Consider the following 20921-nt stretch of genomic DNA (forward strand, 5'->3'; position numbering starts at 1 on the left):
TCTGCTGAAAGCAAACCTCTTCTGGTGATTTTTATTTTTTAACCGGAATGAAGAAAAGAAAGGATTGCCAGATTAATAACTGCCTACCAGGCACCTGGAAATGTGCTAATTTGCTCAATCAATGAAACTACATCTGGTACAACAGCTGCAATTGGAGTCAACACCTAGATAAGCCTACAATATTCCATTGTTATTCCTCATGATCCCTCTGTCTTCTGCAGAGACCAAATAGGAGAGTCAGATGACAATGTGGTGGGATCAGCACCCATGCATTTTTCAAGTCCTTAATGGTATAATTAACTTTCCATTCTCTTCAAGAATGTGGTACTTCTTTTAGGCTTACTAGCTCTCTGGGCAGTGGCAGTTCTAGTGGCTTTCGTGTGGCCTTTCCACTTACAGTGGCCCTCGCTGCACAAGTCAGGGTATCAATATGAGGACTCTGCCATCTGCTCAGTATGTCAGTTCCTGTTATGCAACCTAGAGCTGGGGACATAACCACAGAGTGGGTTTGGAGACCCATTGGCACCACAGAAAAATGGAGCTGAGTTAAAACTCAACCTCTATAAGCTTCTACTGTGACTCGTGAAATGCGAGTTATTATGATGAAAACTACCATTTCTCCTAGAGACAGGATTTATGAATCCAGGAATCAAGAGGTGGACATGGAAGTGACATTATTCACTAGTATCTCTAGTGACTCAATAACAAAATTGTTGCTTACTGTCTCTGTGATTTTAAGCTCTGCTGACTTAGAGGTCTTATTTCCAAAGAAGGAATGTTGCCACCAGGATACACCCAGTGATTCCACTGAACTGGAAGTTCAGACTGCCTCCAAGTCAGTTTGGGCACTTCATGCTCCTAGAGTAACAGGAAAACAAGAGACTTACAATGCTGTCTGGGATGATTGATTCTGAATGCCCAGGAAAAATTAGACTGTTTCTCCATAATGAAGTATATTCGGAGTACAGAAGATCCCTTAGGAGGTCTCTCAGTATAACTATGCCCTGTGATTAAAGTCAATGTAAAACTCAAATAATCCAACCCAGGCAAAGCTACTAACAGCCTAGACCTTCCGGGAATAAAATTCTTTATCATCCCACCACATAAAGAACCATGACTAGCTAAGGTACTTGCTGAGAGCAAGGGGAATACAGAGTAGGTAGTGAAAGAAGGTAGTTATAAATATCAGTTTCAAACATGTGACCAACTACAGAAATTAGGGCTATAATTGTCTTAAGGATTTCTTTTGCTGTTATGTTATCAATATGTGTGCATAAATATTCTCTCTTGAGTAATAGAAGGTATATTAACTTTATATCATAGTATTTAAGTATTGTCGTATTTTCATTATAGCAGTTAAGTTATAGGATTTTAAGGAGAAAAGTAAACATCACCAATGGGCTTTGCATCCTATTCTTGAAAAATAGCTAGTGCATTTTTTTATAAACAATAGTTGGATCATGCTAGGCTGCTGTATGACCTTGTTATAGTCTTTATTTGGAGATTAAGTATGAGTTAAGGAGATACTTGCAGGTGCCAATTTCACAAGGGGTAGACTTATGATGATTAATTTTATATATCAATTTGGCTAGGCCATTGTGACAAGTTATATGATTAAACAGTATTCTGTGAGAGTATTTTTAGATGAGATTAACATTTAAATAGATAAACTTTGAATAAAGCAGATTGACCTTCATAACATTGGCAGGTCTTATCCAATCAGTTGACAGCATGACTAGAACAAAAGACATGAACAGAACAAAAAATGACCTTCCACTAGCAAGACGGGATTATGTTGCAGAGAGTCTTCAGACTTGAACTTAAACACCAGCCTCTAGCCTGGCAGCTTTCTAACTTGAACTACAACATTGGCTCTTTCCTGGGGCTTCAGCCTGATGGCTTTGAACGTGATCTACAGCATCAGTTCTTCTCTGCATCTCACGCCAACCCACCCTAGCATTTTGGATTTGCCAGCCTCCATAATTGCATAAGCCTATACAAGTGCACGTGAGCGCGTGCGTGCGTGCGCGCGCGCGCGCGCGCGCACACACACACACACACACACACATACACACGGACATCTTACTGGTTCTGTTTCTCTAGGGAATTCTGACTAATAAAGAAATTATGACTATCTGGGGTTATCTCAAAAAGCTTCTTAAAGAAGACATTAGATGCACTGATTTTTAAAGTTGACAGGATATCATAAGACTCTCCTCCAAAGAGATACTTAAATAATTCATCATTAATTGACTCAAAAATTTTATTGAATGTTTGGTTACAGCAAAAACAAAATAATCAAATCCCTTTAGGTTGTTATAATGGGTGAACCCTGAGAAAATGATAACTACTGAGAAAGGGTCCTGGTGGCTAACTAAGTTCAAATTTGTAAACAGTGCAGAGCGGCTGTTACTGAACAAGGACCTCTCACACAAACTGCTTCCAGGAGAAGTCTGCACTGAGCTGCCTGCCTCCTCACCGAACTGGCTGCCTGTAAGATGCCCCTACCAGCTGAGCCAACCCTTATAAAAGAGTTCCTTGAATAGTATTTCAACCTGTAGGATTGAGGCTTTCCTCATCCAATTGGAGCTAGGCAGCTATATCGCCCCATTAGCATCTTAACCAATCAGAGAAGTTCCATTGTGACCAGTCAGGACAGGGGTTTTTTAATCAATCAAATGGCAAGGATTTGGAGTCCTTACTTGCATGAGAATGGACTAATCAGGGGCCACTAGCAGGGGCTTCTGTCTGTATGTCAGCTATCCTCTGGCTACACTTTCCCTTTCCACCAAAGACTGGAGACTGCATTTCCCCTGCTGGAGCTGAACCAGTGAAGCTGAAAAAGAAGGATGTCTTCCCAGTGCAGGAGCACAGTGAAACAGACTGGACAGCAGCCTGGATGGGAGTAGGAGGAGCCGACTAGGCAAAGCAGAGCTGAATAGCCAAAGGGCTGCCTGGTCCCAGGGCACCTATAAGTAGTGCTTTTCCAAGCTGTGCTGCTTCACTATTAAGCTGTTACAGTATTGAGCAGTTCCACAGCTGTGCTGTTTTCACAGTTGAGTTCTTTGTACTAAATAGTTTTCTGTCTCCACCTAACCCCAAATTGGGGATGCCTGTTTCTATTGAATTCTTGCCAACAACCATTGGTTGACAAATGTTACAGATACTTACTACATTTTAGCCCCTTATGAAGTAAATTATATATGCTCATTTCATTAATTAATGTAATTAATTAATGTAATTGTGGTAACACCTGACAGAGTTTCTATGGTAATTTAGGGATAATGTAAAAACTTGATCTTCTGTCATTATTCTAGACAATGCTTACCAGCTTTACTAATTCAAGTGTTCTATCATTGAGATGACGCTAAAACCTATCTATAATAATAAAAGCATAATATGCTAGTTAGACCAAACAACCTTCCGGACGACCTTCTGGACAAAGCTGTGGGGGCCAAGGCAAAGGCAGTTAGGGGCGATCAGGCAGGCAGGCAGGCGAGCAGTTAGAAGCCAACAGTCCCAGATTGTGAGAGGGATGTCCGACTGCTGGTTTAGGCCCAATCCGCAGGGATCCCTGTGGAATTGGACATCCCCCGAGGGGTACCGGATTGTGAGAGGGTGCAGGCTGGGATGATGACCCATACACAAATTTCATGCACCGGGCCTCTAGTATTCTCATTAACAGCTTAATATTGATGAATCTGGACACTGGACTCCTAAAAAGGTAAGAATAACTAATCTGTAGAAATCTTCCAAAGTTGTTTTTTATTTAAATTCTTTATTGCTTAAAGTATTACATAAGTCTCCTTTTTTCCCCCATTGACCTTTCCCCAGCAACTCCCAACCCCCAAGACATGCCCTCACCCCCCTACTGTCTGTGTCTATTGGTTATGCTCATACATGATTTGTAAACATAGCCAGACCAATAAAATCTATATCTTGCCCAAATTAAATAACATTTCTTCCCATATTTTTCTTCTGGTCACCACTTATGCATCTAATGGCAAAGAAAGTAAAGAAGTAAAAAAAATATCCCATAATCCATTGAGGACCACTTTACATTTATATTTTTTATGTCAATATGGCATATAGATTTTATAAATATTTTTCTAGATATTTTTCCCCAAAAGTTTTATAGATTTGAAGTTGATAGTGGAATATTATAGAAATTAAAGCCCATCAGAACTAAATTTAAATTTTAGCTCCTACAACTGATGATTGTTTAAATTGATAATTTATTTTTTAATGTTCAACTGTCTAATATTGATTACACCAATATTTCATGGATTTGGTATTATTGAATGAAATATTACATGTGAAAAACTCAAGGAGATTTTTTCATGACTTTCAAGAAGCAGGTGACAAATATAGATTAGAAATATGAGAGTTATTTTTTAAATTTTTTATTTTTATTTACTTTTTATTTTTATTTTTTCCTTATCCCCCCATTACTCTCCCATCCCCCCACTCATGCCCTCACCCCCCTGTTGTCTGTGTCCATTGGTTAGCCTTATATGCATGCATACAGTCCTTTAGTTTATCTCCCCCACTTACCTCCACCCTCCCCTACCTTCCCTCTGTGGTTTGAGGGTCTGATCGATGTTTCTCTGTCTCTGGATCTGTTTTTGTTCATCAGTTTATGTTGTTCATTATATAGTGGGGGCGGGGGAGGGGAAACAGAAGCTGCTGAGAGCCTTCACACCCGATTCATGTATGAAAACTGTGGGAAGAGGAAAGGAAGGAGGATTGGGAGAAAGCATCTGGAACTGCCGCATAGTTCCAAGAAAGGGACAGTCAAGTGAATGGAGAATCCTTGAGCCAAAGCTTCCTCCTGAGCAAGTTTTGTGTGACCTCAAATGGGTCTGCATGAGTAACCAGCTGCTCAGTCCCTGATTAGGGGAGCCTGTGGAAAAGGGGACTCCATGTGAACTAGTTGGCAACTGTGAGAGCTGTTAGGTAACTCTGATCCTCACAACTGAGCAGCAAACAGCATATTTTCATGGCCAGCATATTTTCAGTGCTCTAGATTTCGGCACATGATTCATACCAAAAGCTTGTTTCTCAACATTTCCACATTTATTCCACATTTGCTTGAATCAATCTTTCTCTTCCCCTTGCACACTTGGTTTCTGCCTCCTCCCCCCAATTCTTTTCTCCTGTACCTCTCCTCATTTTTTGTTTTGTTAATTTTTGATAGTTTTGAATTGTATAGTTTTTAGAAAGAATGCATTTTCTGAGTATATTTATTTTGAAACTACTTTAGTATTGATGGCATATCTAATGATTAAAAATGGCAAATAATTACTGCAAAGATTTTTCAGTAATTGAAAGTAAACTTATTACTCTTTTTCTGAGGTGCCTTAATTCCACATCTGTCTTTACCTTTCCATATTGATCTTACCTACCTATTTGACCCTACCACTCATGCCCTCCTCTCCTCTATGGACCCTATGCAACTAGGGAAAGAGAGCAAGCATTGCACATGACTCCATGTCCACAAAGCTCCTGAGCATCCAAACATACTTATCTCATTCATAAGGAACCAATATAAAGAAGTTCCATCCTGTTGAAACCCAGTAGGTAAATCTTTATTGTCACACATGGACACTTGGGATATATGACAGTGGTATAATTTATCCAATCAACTTGCTACTTTCACTCCAATTGTTACTAAATTTAAATTACTTTTGTTTTTGCATTATTCCTTGCTGGCCGTACTAATCCATACCTCTTCTGCACGGAAACACTTTATTGAGCATCCTGTTTGGATTTGCCAGCTGAGATTGATTAATTACCTCTTCCAGGACATAACCTTTGTTTATGTTTCTTTTGATGCTTTTTTTTTCCCCCTGCCTCCAACTTCAGGTAGGAAATACTGCTATCCTCAGTTTTTCCCGCACTGGCCTCTCACCACCCACCTCACACACATGCTCCTTATCCCACTCTGGCTCCACTGAAGGAACAGTTAGGCAGGATCTATTAAACTCTGTCTGATAAGATTAATGAGATGTCCAACCACACAAGGAGGCTGTGCTTCCTAGTGAAGATCATGGATGTTCAGTCCTATGGGCCACAGTTTAAATATTGCCTTTTATTAATTTGATATATAAATTCCAAGGAAGTCTTAATGTATTTAAAACACTTTATTAAAATGGCAAAATAGAATATCAAACTCAGAGGTTAACTATGTGAATGAAATTTATATATATTGGAGACTTATATAAATATATATGTAATGAGGCAGATTATAGGTGTAAATTATAACTATTATTACTAGAAAATATCCTCAACCCCTGCTTACAAATTTATAATTGGATATATCTACGTGAGAATTCATTGATAACAAACATTGAAAAATATCTGTGTTTTCCGATGGTCTTAGGCTCTACAGCAGTGGTTCTCAACCTGTGGGTCGCAACCCACAGGTTGAGAACCACTAGCAGGGTCGCCTAAGACCATTGGAAAACACATATATTTATATTACAATTCATAACAGTAGCAAAATTATAGTTATGATGAAGCAACGGAAATAATTTTATGGTTGGGGGTCACCACAACATGAGGAACTATATTAAAAGGTTGCGGCATTAGAAAGGTTGAGAACCATTGCTATAGAATTTTATTAACCAACTAGGGGCCCAGGGCACTAATTCGTGCACCTTGAAAGAAACTGTGGGCTGCAAGGCTGCAGTAGGTCTAGGGGCAGTGCCCCTGCCCAGCCCCTCCCACCACAGCCCCTGGTCCCCTCTCTGCCGGCAGCTTGCTCCTGCTGCTACGGAGCAATTGAGACAGTGCCAGCAGCAGGTACGAGCGGTGGCCACTTCCCCGATTGTCCCTCAGGAGAAGGGGGAGGTGGAAAAGCCCTGAGGGGCAATTGGGGCCAGCAGCGGCTGCTCACATCCACTGATGGTACCAAGTGATCAGGGCCAGTGCCAGGTGCTGGCAGCAGGTGCCAGCGGGGCTGGCTCCGGCAGCAGGTGTGAGCACCAGGTGGGACCGTGGCATGTGGGAGCAAATAATTTTCAGTAACCACCAGAGGCTCACCCAGATGACAGCAACCAGTGCCCAGCACCCCACCTTGGTCTGCATCCCCGCTCACCTGCTCCACCATCCGGGTCCCAGATGCCAGAGGGAAGTCAGTGCCAGCATCTGGGGGAAGGAAGTCCTACTCTTGCATGAATTTTGTGCATCAGGCCTCCAGTATAAAATAAATGGGTTACTGTCCATCTCTTCCCAACACCACACTCATTACCTTAGTAGCTAGAAATCAGCCCAGCAAAAATCAACAAAAGCATTTTGTAAGAATTAATAGGCTATACGAAATTTACAAGAAACAATATTGTAAGGTTATAATAAAAATAATAATAATATATGTGCTACATATTCTTTAAATTAGCAAAATTTATAACAAACATGGATATGTATGTATGCAGATTTTTCTCAGATGGCCAATAGTTAATCATATATTAGCACAACATATACACAGGCCAGCAAAGGGGGGAATTGGGGGCAACCAGACTGGTGGGGAGGACAGTTGAGATGACCAGGCTGGAAGTGGGTGCAGTGAGGGGCAACCAGGCTGTCAGGGGGGCAGTTGGGGGTGACCAGGCCAACAGGGGGGGCAGTTAGGGGCAATCAGGCAGGCAGGCAGGTGAGCAGGTAGGAGCCAGTGGTCCTGGATTGTGAGAGGGATGTCCAACTATTGGTTTAGGCCTGATCAGACATCCCTTGAGGGGTCCCAGATTGGAGAGGGTGCAGGCTGGCCTGAGGGGAACCCCCCTCCTTGCACAAATTTTGTGCACTGGGCCTCTAGTTCTATATAATAAAAGCCTAATATGCTAAGTGTCCGGTCATCAGGCTGTTCACCAATCAAAGTGTAATATGCTAATGATATGCTAAGGCCTCTCAACCACTCACTATGACATGCACTGACCACCAGGGGCAGACAGTTGACTGGTTGACCAATTGCTATGACATGCTCTGACCAACAGGGGCCAGATGACTAGTATGTTAGCTTGCTGCTGGGGTCCGGCCAATCAGGTCTGAGCAAGATGGGCCGGACATGCCCTGGAACACTTCCGCGGTCCCTCCATGGCTGGCCAACCTCCCATGTCCCTCTCCGGTCCTGATCAGGCACTGGTGATGTCCCTTGGCCTGGCCTGTGTCCCCATGCAATCTGTGACCCCTCAGGGGATGTTGGAGAGCCAGTTTTGGCCTGATCCCAGAGGCCAGGCCGAGGGACCCCACTGGTGCATGAATTCATGAACTGGGCCTCTAGTACTATATAATTTCACTTTTATGTGGAATCTAATGAATAAAATAAATAAACAAAAGAGAAACTGACTCGTAGATACAGAAAACTGTCAGCTTTTACAAAGAAGAGTTTTGGGGGGCTAGGTGATAAAGGTAAAGGTATTAAGAAAAAAAAAAAAACAGACAAACAAAAACCTCATAGATACAGACAATGGTATGGTGATTACCAGAGGGAATGGGAAGTGAGGGGAGATAGAAGAGGGTAAAGGGGTGATAATGGTGATAGATGGAGACCTACTGATACAAAATCTATAGAAAATACTAGCAATTCAAACTCAGTGAAATATAAAAGGATTATACACTATGATAAGTGGGATGTATCCCAATAAAGCAAAACTGTTTCCTTATGTGAAAATAAGTTAATATAATATACCACTTCAATAAAAACAGAAAAAAAAAAAACATGATTTTCTCAATAGAGATAGAAAAACATTTGACAAAATTCAATACCCTTTAATGAAAAATATTCAAAACCACTAGCAATAGGTCTTCCAAAACTTCATAAAGAGCATTTAGAAAAAGATTTCACATCCAGCATCACAAAGATGAAAGACTTTTTTCCCTATGATCAGGAAAAGCATATGCTTATTTACTCACCACTTTTAGTCAACGCTACACAGAAAGTTCTAGCCAGAATTTAGCAAGGAAATAAAAATAATCATCTAATTTGTGTAAGAATAAGTTAAACTATCTCTATTTTTAGATATATGATTTTGACCATAAAAATTTCTAACGAATCCAGTAATACAATTATAAGAATTAATGAGTTCAGTAATTTTGGCGATGCAAGGTCAACATACAAAAATCAATTGCATTTTGAAAATTAAATTAGAAAAACAATTCCATTTGCATTGTCTCAAAAATAAAATTAATAAGAATAGATTTAGCCGAAACCGGTTTGGCTCAGTGGATAGAGGGTTGGCCTGCGGACTGAAGGGTCCCAGATTCGATTCCGGTCAAGGGCATGTACCTTGGTTGCGGGCACATCCCCAGTAGGGGGCGTGCAGGAGGCAGCTGATCGATGTTTCTCTCTCATCGATGTTTCTAGGTCTTTATCCCTCTCCCTTCCTCTCTGTGAAATATCAATAAAATATATTTAAAAAAAAATAAAATAAAAAAGAATAGATTTAAATAAAAATGTAAAAGTATATTCTGAAAACTTTAACAATATTGCTGGGGGGGAGGGGAAACAACACTAAGAAACACCTGAATAAATAAAACAGCATCCCATGTTCATGGCTTGGAAGATTTAATGTTAAGATAACAATATCCCCAAAATTGATCTACAGATAGAATACAATGATATACAAATCCGTTTTACTATTGGCAAAAATTGAGACGCTGATCTTAAAATTTATAGTGGTATTCTTGAAAACCAGCACAGCAAAAAAACTCAATAAATAACAACAAAATTGGAGTATGCACACATTGTATTTTCAAAACTTACTACAAAGCTACAATAAGCAAGTTAACATAGTACTAAAATAATAAAAGTAAAATAAAGTGTTCATAAATTAACCTCCAATTTATAGTCAATTGATATTTGACAAGAAAGCCAAAACAATTAAAAAGGAGGAATTACAAGATGTGTGTTGTTTTTTTCAACAAATGGATTGGGATAATTGTACACCCACATACAAAATAATAAAATTGAACTCCTTCCTCACAATACATACAAATAAGTGACAGCAACAACAATAAGCTAAAACTCTAAAATTTTTAAAAGAAAGTGGAGGTGGTAACTCTTTATGAGATTGGATTAGATCATCATTTCTGAGATATAACACAAAAGTACAAGCATAAAAACACTATATGGGTAAATTAAACGTTATAAAAACTGCAAACTTTTGTGCTGCAAAAGACAACATCAATAAAGTAAAAACATAGCCCTAACCGGTTTGGCTCAGTGGATAGAGCATCGGCCTGCAGACTCAAGGGTGCCAGGTTCGATTCCTGTCAAAGGCATGTACCTTGGTTGCGGGCACATCCCCAGTAGGAGGTGTGCAGGAGGCAGCTGATTGATGTTTCTCTCTCATCCGTGTTTTTAACTCCCTCTACCTCTCCCTTCCTCTCTGTAAAAAACCAATAAAATATATATTAAAAAAATAAAGTAAAAACATAGAATGGAAAAAATTATTTACAATTTATTTAGCTGATGAGACACTTGAATTAATATAAATAACATAATTAAATAATAATTTGAGAACCATTAAAAATGGTTAAAATAACTGAAGAGAAATTTATCTAATGATGTACAAATGCACAATGGGCATGTGAAATGTGCTCAACATGATTAATATCAAATACTAGAGGCCCAGTGCATGAAATTCATGCATGGAGGGGGAATTCCCTCAACTCAGTCTGCACCCTCTCCAATTGGGGACCCCTTGCGGGATGTCCGACTGCCATTTTAAACCAGCAGTCAGACATCCCTCTCACAATCTGGGACTACTGGCTCCTAACTGCTCACCTGCCTGCCTGATTGCCCCTAACTGCTTCTGTCTGCCTGCCTGATCACACCTAACTGCCCTCTCCTGCAGGCCTGATGTCGCCCCCAACTGCCCTCCTTTGCTGGCCAATTTGATTTTGATTGGTCTGTTCCTATGCCAGCATCAAAAGCTCTGCCTCCTAGACAGCCATTGGCTCCCCACAGCACCCACCTTTGGTTCTCATTGGCCGGTTCCTATGCCAGTCAGCATCAAAAGCTCCGCCTCCTAGGCAGCCATTGGCTCCCCACAGCACCCACCTTTGGCTCTCATTGGTCGATTCCTATGCCAGTCAGCGTCAGAAGCTCTGCCTCCTAGGCAGCCATTGGCTCCCCACAGCACCCACCTTTGGCTCTCATTGGTCAGTTCCTATGCCAGTCAGCGTCAGAAGCTCCGCCTCCTAGGCAGCCATTGGTACCCCACAGCACCCACCTTTGGTTCTGATTGGTTGGTTCCTATGCCAGTCAGCATCTCCAGGCCTATCTCTGGGACTGATCAAAGAGGCAGGGCTTAATAGCACCCCAGAGGAGGCCAGGAGAGAAAGAAAAGCCTGGCTGCTGGAGAAGATCACAAAGAAAGAGGGAGAGAAAGAGAGAGATAAGTACACTGATCAATAGCTTCCACTGAGGCTGCAGATCAGACCCTGACTCACTTTCTGGGTCTCAGCCCCCTGAGAAGTCAGTGTTGGGTCGCCAGGCTGCAGCTGGGCAACCCAGCGCTGACTTCCGGATGGTCTGCGTTTGGTTGCAGGCTCGGCCCCTTCCCAAGCCCCAGGCTTTAGGCTTGGGAAGCAAACCCCCGCCCTGCCCCGCCCCGCCCCTCTAATCACAGGCTTGGCCCCTCTGATGGCCGGCTGGGAGTGACCTGGGTGCCAAGGAGGTTCCTGGGACCCAGGTATGTATGGAAATTAACCTCCATCTTTGTTGGGTTAATTTGCATACTCACTCTGATTGGCTGTGGGCGTAGCAGAGGTACGGTCAATTTACATGTTTCTCTATTATTAGGTAAGATTTGCCATCACAGCACAATGTGATCTACTTAATAACTAAGATGAGAATGTGAAGAATTTTAAACCATACATTAAAGGTGGAAATGGAAAATGTAGCTATTTTGGAGAGTTCTTCAATAGGAACGACTGAGCATAATACAGAGTAATGCTTCCAATATTCTAGAAAATAGATAAGTGTAAAATGCTTGTATACAAATTCTTAAAGCAGCATTATTCATAATAGCTCCATAATGGAAACAGTCTAGCTGGCTACCAAATACATACATACATACATACATACATACGTACTAGTACATAAATAAATGTGGTGTATCCATGCAACATATTATTATGCAGCAATGAAAACAAATGAAGCACTGATGCATGCCACAACATGGATGAATCTTTTTTTAATCTTGTAAACATTATGATAATTTAAAGAATCCTGTAACAAAAGTCTCTATATTATATGATTTATTTCATATGAAATGGTCAGGTTATCAAAATCTATAGGGACATAAAATATTAGAGTTTTCCTAGGGCTGGAGGGGTTGTGGAGACACAGAGGGGCAGACTGGTCAGCTTTCCTTCTGGATTGATGAAAATGTTCTAAAACTGATTCTGGTAAAGGTTGCATCATTCTCTGAATATATGTTAAACACTATAACAAGAATAAACTCAAGATGGATAAAAGATTTAAATGCAAGTCATCCTATATAATAAAGAGCTAATATGCAAATGGTCATCACACCCTCACTCCATAATGTCTAAGACACTCAACACTGGGGAGAGAGGTATGGGGACCAGCCTCTCAAGGCATAAATGAGCTTGAGAGAGAAATTAGGAACAGCCAGGCTGCTGCCCAGGAGAGGAACAAGCTTTGCACACCCCGCAGTCCTGGGCACCAGCACCTGTGGCTGTGGCCTGAGCGAAGCTGCCCGCCTCTGGTCCCCTGTGGCTATATCCAGCCTGGGCAAAGCTGGCCCAGGTCCTGGGCTGGCCAGAGGGAGGGAAGCCCAGGTCCTTGGTGTGGGGCAAGGCAGAGGGGGTTAGGGGAGCAGTTAGGGGTGATCAGGCAGGCAGGCAGGTGAGTGGTCCGGATTGCGAGAGACAGTCGGTCAGCCCCTGAGGGGTCCCAGATGGGAGAGGGTGCAGGCCGGGCTGAGGGACCCCCAAACCATGCATAATCTTCATGCACTGGGCCTCTAGTGTTGAATAAAAATGATGACGGTGCCCATTCTTATCTTGTTCTTGATCTCAGAGGAAAAGCTTTCACCTTTTTACCATTGAGTATGATATTAACTAAGGGTTTCTCATATATGGCCTTTATTTTATTGAGATTGTTTCCTTCTATACCAGGGGTGGGCAAACTTTTTGACTCGAGGGCCACAATGGGTTCTTAAACTGGACCGGAGGGCCAGAACAAAAGCATGGATGGGGTGTTTGTGGCAACTAATATAAATTCAAAGTAAAGGAGCGGAGGGGAGAGCAAGAGAACCCTCCGCTCTTTCAGCTCCGTGGGCCAGATAGAACAGCCGAACGGGCCGGATCTGGCCCGCGGGCCATAGTTTGCCCACGGCTGTTCTATACCAACTTTGTTGAGGGTTTTTATGTAAAATAATATTGAATTTTTTTCTGCATTTACTGTGATGATTACATCATATTTATCTTTTTTTTTTCATTAGTCATGTATTATATTAATTGATTTATGGATGTTGAATAGTCCTTTCATTCCTGGAATAATACCACTTGGTCATTGCTTATAATCCTTTTAATGTACTGAGTCCAGTTTGCTAATATTTTTGTTGAAAATTTCCCACCTGTTTATGGAAGATATTGGTCTGTAAATACTTTAAAAATATTTTTATCTGGTGTTGGTCAGGGTAATGCTGTTTTTATAAAATATGTTTACAAGGGTCCCTTTATCTACAATTATTAAAATAGTTTATGAAGAATAAGTATTAATTCTTCTTTGAATGTGGAGTAGAATTCACCTGGGAAGCCCCATGTGTTCTTAAACTTTCATTTATTGGGATTTTTTTTTTATTTCTTTTCTTAATATTGCTTCAATTTTGTCACTAGTGATTGGTCTGTTTAGATTTTGTTTCTTCTTGGTTCAGTCTTGGAAGGTTATATACTTCTAGAAATTTATCCATTTCTTTTAGATTGTCAACATATAATTGTTCATAGTATTCTTTAACAATTCTTCGTATTTATGTGGTGTTAGTTGTAACTTCTCTCTCATTGATAATTTTGTTTATCTAAGATTTCTCCGTCTCTTTTTTTCTTAATAAATTTGGCTAAAGGTTTGTCTGACTTATTTATCTTTTCAAAGAACCAGCTTAATTTTATTAAACTTTTCTATTTTTTCTTTTTTAATTTGTATTTCTGCTCCAATCTTAACAATTTATTTCCTTATGATTACTTTGGGCTTTGTTTGTTCCTCTTTTTCTTGTCCTTTTATGTGTATAGCTATATTATTTATTTGGAATTTTGATTGTTTCATTAGGTAATCCTATATAGCTATGAACTTCCCACTTAGAACTGCTTTGGCCACATCCAAAATTTTGAAAAGTTCCATTTTCCTTTTTGTTTGTTTTACTTTGTCCACTTGTTTGATTTCCTTTTTGATCCATTGGTTGTTTAGTAGTATCTTGTTTAATTTCCATATATTTGTGTGTTTTTTTTTAGTTTTCTCCCTGCATTTGATTTCTAGTTTTATGCCATTGTGGTCAGAAAAGACTCTTGATATGATTTCATTTTTTTAAATTTATTGAGGCTTGTTTTGTGGTCTAATATGTCACTAGTCTGGAAAGCACATTGAAAAAAATTGTATTCAGCAGTTTTTAGATAAATATAGCATAAATATTTATTAAGTTGACCTTGTCTAATGTGACATACTAGAAAAAAAAATTGGAGATATCAGTATGAACTCATGTTTAGATTAATGTATGTATATATGTGTCATGATGTGATGTGCTGAAAATGGCACTTGTGTGATCTTCTTCCCAATAACATATTACCCCAGTAATCACAGGGAAAAATGAGAGAAATCTGAATTAAAGGACATTCTGCAAAACACCTAATCAGTATCCCTGGAAACTATAAAGGTTATCAAAAGTGAAAAAAAAGCTAAGAGACTGACACAGTCTACATGAACTCAAGGAATTGAACTTTAGGAACCACTAGACTGAATTCTGGAACAGAAGAAAAATGAGGTAAATTTAAGGAAGCATAAAAAATATCAGTGTTAGTTAATAAAATATATAATTATTGATTCATTATTTGTGACAAATGCACTAAGGTAATGTTGACAAAAAGAAAACTGGATGAGAGACATACAGGAACTCTGTTGTATTCTTGATTTTTAAATCTAAAGTGCTTCTACAATAGAACAATTATTTTTAAAATGCAACTGTTCATTATTGGCTAGGTGATCCAAGAGAAATTGTTTATCTTCTCAATATTTCAGTTTTTCAACCTGAAAACTGGAGATACTTTTGTAAAACTTATGGGATTGCAGTGGAGAACAGTGGAGCACATTTTGTAAATGCTTTTTAAATTCATAATAAAGGTGAGCATTTGGTATTCAAGAAAAATGGAAAAAGTTCATGCTTTACTAGGAGACTTGACATTCAGAGTTCCTAAATGTTTTATTCAAAACTAGAGGCCTGGTGCACAGATTCGTGCATGAGTGTGGTTCCTCAGCTTGGCCTGTGCTCTCTCGCAATCCGGGACCTTTCAGGGGATGTTGGACTGCCAGTTTCAGCCCGATCCCTGCAGGCCGCCAGATGGAGATGGGGTGCAGATTCAGTCTGTGGGGATTGGGCCAAAACTGGCAGTCTGACATCCCCTGAAGGATGTAGTAGTGTGCAAAGCAGCATGCAGCCAGGGAAGAGCCCATGCCACTCCACTCATCCCAGCCGCACTGCGCCTGCCACTGCCGCTGCTCGGTAAGCTTGCTGAGCGGCACTTCCACTGTGGGAGCGCACTGACCACCAGGCGGCAGCTCCTGCATTGAGCGTCTGCCTTCTGGTGGTCAGTGTAAGTCAAAGCACCGGTCATTCGGTCATTGGGTTGTTCAGTTGCTTTGGCTTTTATATATATAGATGTATCATGAGGGATATTCCACGTAGTATATGCACATCTCTAAGTGTGTGCATGTGCATGTGTATTTGTATAACTAATATATTTACAGAGGGAAATTATAGGTCCCAATATAGGTCCAGTCCTATTATAAGCATATTTATTTAGAACAACAAGTGACATAATAACAAAATACAAGTGTTATAAAAATAAAAAAGTCTTAAGCTGTTTGACAAACATGAAGATATTCTGCAGCAAAATATATAAAGCAATTTGTTATTTGAAATATTGTAACAACTGGATATGCTGAAATCTGTTCTGAGTTTTTCAGAAACCACAGAATGACTTAGCAACTCTTAAATTCACACATGAGAGTACTTAAGCAGATTTCACAAATAATTTGAAATAAAAAAGAGGATTTTGTTATAATTGTTCTTCGTGGCCATAAACACAATATAGAGTAAAAAAAGGCAAGTCTATGTTAAGAAATTATTTTTCTTATCTACATGTTATAAAGAAGTGTGAAAGGGGAAAATGTTTAATGACCTAAAAAAGATATATTTTTTATCTATACATGGAGAGAATGGAGCCTTCCTGAGGAGCTAAGACTTGTTCTCTATTTCTGAGCAAACAAGTCCAGCTTCTTAATCAAACCACAAAATTAGTGGTTTCTAAAGCTTTGGGGTATAAAAATATCTCTTAAGTGCTTGTTAGAAATACTCCTTGTCTCTGCCACAGCCAGGTAGCTCAGTTGGTTGGAGTGTCTTTCAGTACAGCAAAAAGGTTGAGGGCTCAATTCCTAATCAGAATACATACCCAAATTGTGGGTTCCATCCTTGGTTGGGGACATAGGGGAGGCAACTGATTGATGTTTCTATCTCACATTGACATTTCTCCCCCGCCCCTCAAATCCATAAGCATATCCTCAGGTGAGGATTAAAAGAAAATATTTCATGGCTCCTATCATCAAAGTTTACAACTTAGTAGGACTTCCTCAGCTTAGGAATCTGTATTTTAATAAGTAACTCAGGAGTTTCCCATGGTTTCCATTCTGACATTCAGTAATAAAAATATACACATACACACATATATTATAAAACCTCAATGAAGCAAAGAAAGATCAACAAATTCACTTTTGCTAAGATTGGCTAAGACTTTTCAGTAGTTACACAAATAAAGATTCTACTAGAGGCCTGGTGCACAAAAATTCATACACTGGGGGGTCCCTCAGCCTGGCCTGCACCCTCTCACAGTCCAGGAGCCCTCAGGGGATGTCGGACTGACAGGAATGGGCCTAAGCCGCAGTCTGGCCTCCCTCTATGGTAGGCAACTGGCAGGCTGATCAGGGGACAGTGCCAGCCAGCAAGCAGCTGGGCCCGCCCTCCCAATCTCCCCTCCGCCACCCTGGTCACCACTGCCCCCTGATCAACATCCCCTCCCTCTGCCCACTGGTACACGCCTTGGCTTGCCTGGTGCTGCCTGCTTGCCAGCCCTGCCCTCTGCCGACTGGTTGTTCCACCGTTCAGTCAATTTGCATATTATGCTTTTATTATATAGGAAGTATTTTCAGACTTGTGACCTTTTTGATAATTAACAAACTGTCACACCTATAAGAAATCTATGTATATAAAAGCTCAGTGACAGGAACAGTGGAACGACGAGAATGATCAGAATGAACGGTGGCTATGACATGCACTGCGGCTGATCCAGGCCCTTATTGGTCCCCCACTGGCTTACCTGACCTGCAATTGGCCCCCAACACCCCAATTGGGGGTGCAGCCGGCCACCGACCACCCACAGCCCCTTCCCGCCCCCTGCTGGCCTGGCCTGATGGTCCTCCATCAGTGGTGGGTTGGCTGGACCTCACTCATGCATGAATTCATGCACCAGGCCTCTAGTCAATTTATATGTAGCAAAACCCAAACAGAGATAGAAAAATGCATTCTGAGAATTGCTTTCCAGAAAGTATGAGGGAATTCAGTTGTCGAAAGTTTGCAGTATAAACTATAGTGCATATGTGTTAGCTGGCCACACTACATTTATTATTTCCTTTCCTGTCCTTGTTCAATTCTGAATTAATTTGGTGATTCACTCTTCTCCGTGTGCCTTGGGGAAGCTGATTTTAAACTTTCAAAGAAGGACATAATTGGGAAATGTTCCTGGCTATATTTATGAGTAAACATGAGAGGAAAACTAGAGCACTTCAGATAGATTGTAATTCTTCTGCTTTGAATGTTGTTTAGAAGCACTCTCCCTCCTACCAAATGTGAATGGGAAAACCAGACACTTCAATTATACTAAGTGGTCTAATACCAGGACCCACGTGGAAGCTCATTTTAGGCTGCAGCTGCAGGGGCAAAGGTATACAGAAGGAAAATGAACACATAGAACTTTGAGAACATTGATGAACCACACAAGTTAATTCTAAAGCTTGTCTTACCTCTGAACTTTACCAATATCTACTCTCTTTGACATGCAACTTCAAAACTCCACTCTTCAAAAGGTTGGGATCTATTTACCTTCTGCTTGGTTCTGAATTAAGCCATGCTACTTTCTTTGGCCAATGAGATGCTGACAGCTGTGACATTGTACAAGCTAAAAATATACTTGGAAATATACAAGGTTTTATTCTTATTCTTCTTTCTCCACCATAAGATCGTGCCTAAGCTAGCCTGCTGGTGACTAAAACACCTGTAGCAGGACCAAGTCAACTTATTTATTCTAACAGAAGCTGTTCCAGATCATCCACCAGTTAGATCCAGCCATTCCAGATCATCCCCAAATATGTGCAAAAGCCCACCAAGAGCAGCACAATTGCCTAAATGAACTTCACCTGAACTCATATGCATAGGAGAGCCCAGCCAGGACTAAGAGCAACCAACCATCAAACAATCAATCTCCCAGATTTATGAACTAAAAGAAAGCAGCGAACTTATAAAGTAAACATTTACTTATATTTTATGCACTGAGTTTTGGGATAGTTGGTGTGCAGGACCATTGTGACAATAGATAACTATTATATACATTAATACTAAAAGTGAGATTTTGCCATGATGGAAACCTAAAATAGGTGGCATTAGTTTGGGGACCAGGTGGTGAAGAAACTTACAGCAGTTGATGACAGGTGAGGAAACTGCCACAGTGGGGCTGGAAAAATAGTGATGCATGTTACATGGCAGAGAAATATTTGATAAATTTTTGCCAATGACAACTTAGAAGATAAAAACATGACCAAGGTAACTCGGCCTCCTGGCTCAGTAGTTGAGCATCCAGCCATGAACCAGGAGGTCAGGATTTGATTCCCAGTCAGGGCACATATCTTGGTTGCAGGCTGGAGCATGCAGGAGGCAGCTTATCAATGATTTTCTTTCATCATTGGTGTTTCTCTCTCTCACTCCCTTTCTCTTCCTCTCTCTGAATCAATTAAAAATACATTTAAAAAAATCACGACTAAGTTATTAGATTTTATAAAGGTTATTCCCCAGCAGTATGCTAAACATGCATCTGTCCTTTACTAGCAATGTATGAGATAGATGAGAGAGATGAAATCAGAAAATAAATAATATTTTGCAAATCCAAATTAGAATGAAATACACAAGAGGTCAAACTTGCCTTGGTGAAAAATAAAACTTCTTAATTTCCAGTTTCTTCAGTGGCAACCTAGTTTCAAAGTATGATGCCTCCAAGGAGCATAGGCAAAATCAAGAGCATGACTGTTAGATTCTTGTTAAATTTTCTGATGGAAAAAGGTGGCGCCTAATGTTCTCAGGAATCTGAGAGCTTTGTCATGTAGAAGCTTGGCATCCCTCCAATAGTAGTGAATAAACTAAGAGTGAAAGGTCTGTATAGAGAAGAAGTGAAGTATTGATGTGACTTTCTGATTCATTAAAATTGAATAGACTAAAATTCATAAGAAACACATACAATTTCTGACAGTTTTATCAGAGTGGAGCTGAGGATAAAACACACTGAAAATGCTCAAGATATTATTAAGGTCACTGGGTTCTCAACGTTATTTTGGCAAGAAGTAGGCTGAGAATGCTGTTCAAAAGGCACATTTTCTAATTTCCTCCTCTGAGGTAAAGGAATGTTCCAAAGGTAGATCCAATAGGTATGGCAAACAAGGAAATGTGAACCACCCACAGTGGACAGAACCCCGGGCCTGACCAGAGAAGTGCATGCCAGTATTCGGAGACTGGCTACATTGCTCAGTGAGATTTCAGTATTATGATCGATTACTTCCCTTTATGTCATTGTCTTCCTCTTTGGGAAATGGGAATGTTTATCACAATGATCTTATCTCTGCTTAACAACTATTCTAATCACATTTGTGTAGGTGTGTGTGCCTGTGTTGGGTGAGATGAATGGAAGCAGATACCTTGTCTTCTTGTTCTTAGATCTCCAAATCCAGAGGATCAAGGGATCTTAGACTTAGAGCCTGGTGATGTGACGGGATAAGACTTGTGGAGTTCTAGGATAACAGTGACCATATGAGAGAGATGTGTACAATCATGATCAGAAGATGGACTAGGGCATATTGAATGCATACTCATTCTTTATGCTTCCCTGTATCTATATGTTTGCAGTATGACTTCGCTTCTCCCTTAGAAGTAGTCTATGATCATAGAAGCAGTCCATGATCCTGCCCCTTGTTCCTGAGATCAGCCATATGGCTTGCTTTTTTGGGCAATGAGATTTTAGCAGTATTGACTAAGGAGGGAATAGTAAAAACATTAGTATGTTTCTGTTTTGTTGTTGTTGTTTGTTTGTTTGTTTGTTCGGTTTTTTGTCTTTTGCCTTTTCCATGGGAAGTTGTTTAGACAAGCCTACTATAGGATGAGACACTTGGGCCCAGACAAGTATGCCCACTTTTCCCAACCACAGGCTTACTAGAACAGCTAACAGCCAATTAATCTCCAGATGTTAGAATAAGCTTAGATAAAATTTGCAGGGATGTCTCACCATCTGCAACTGACTCCAGAAAAATAAATGAACGATGCTGAGATGAGTCAACCCACAGGAATGAACAAAATGACTGTTTACTTATT

The sequence above is a fragment of the Plecotus auritus genome (assembly GCF_963455305.1).
Source record: "Plecotus auritus genome assembly, chromosome: 5".
NCBI lineage: Eukaryota > Metazoa > Chordata > Mammalia > Chiroptera > Vespertilionidae > Plecotus > Plecotus auritus.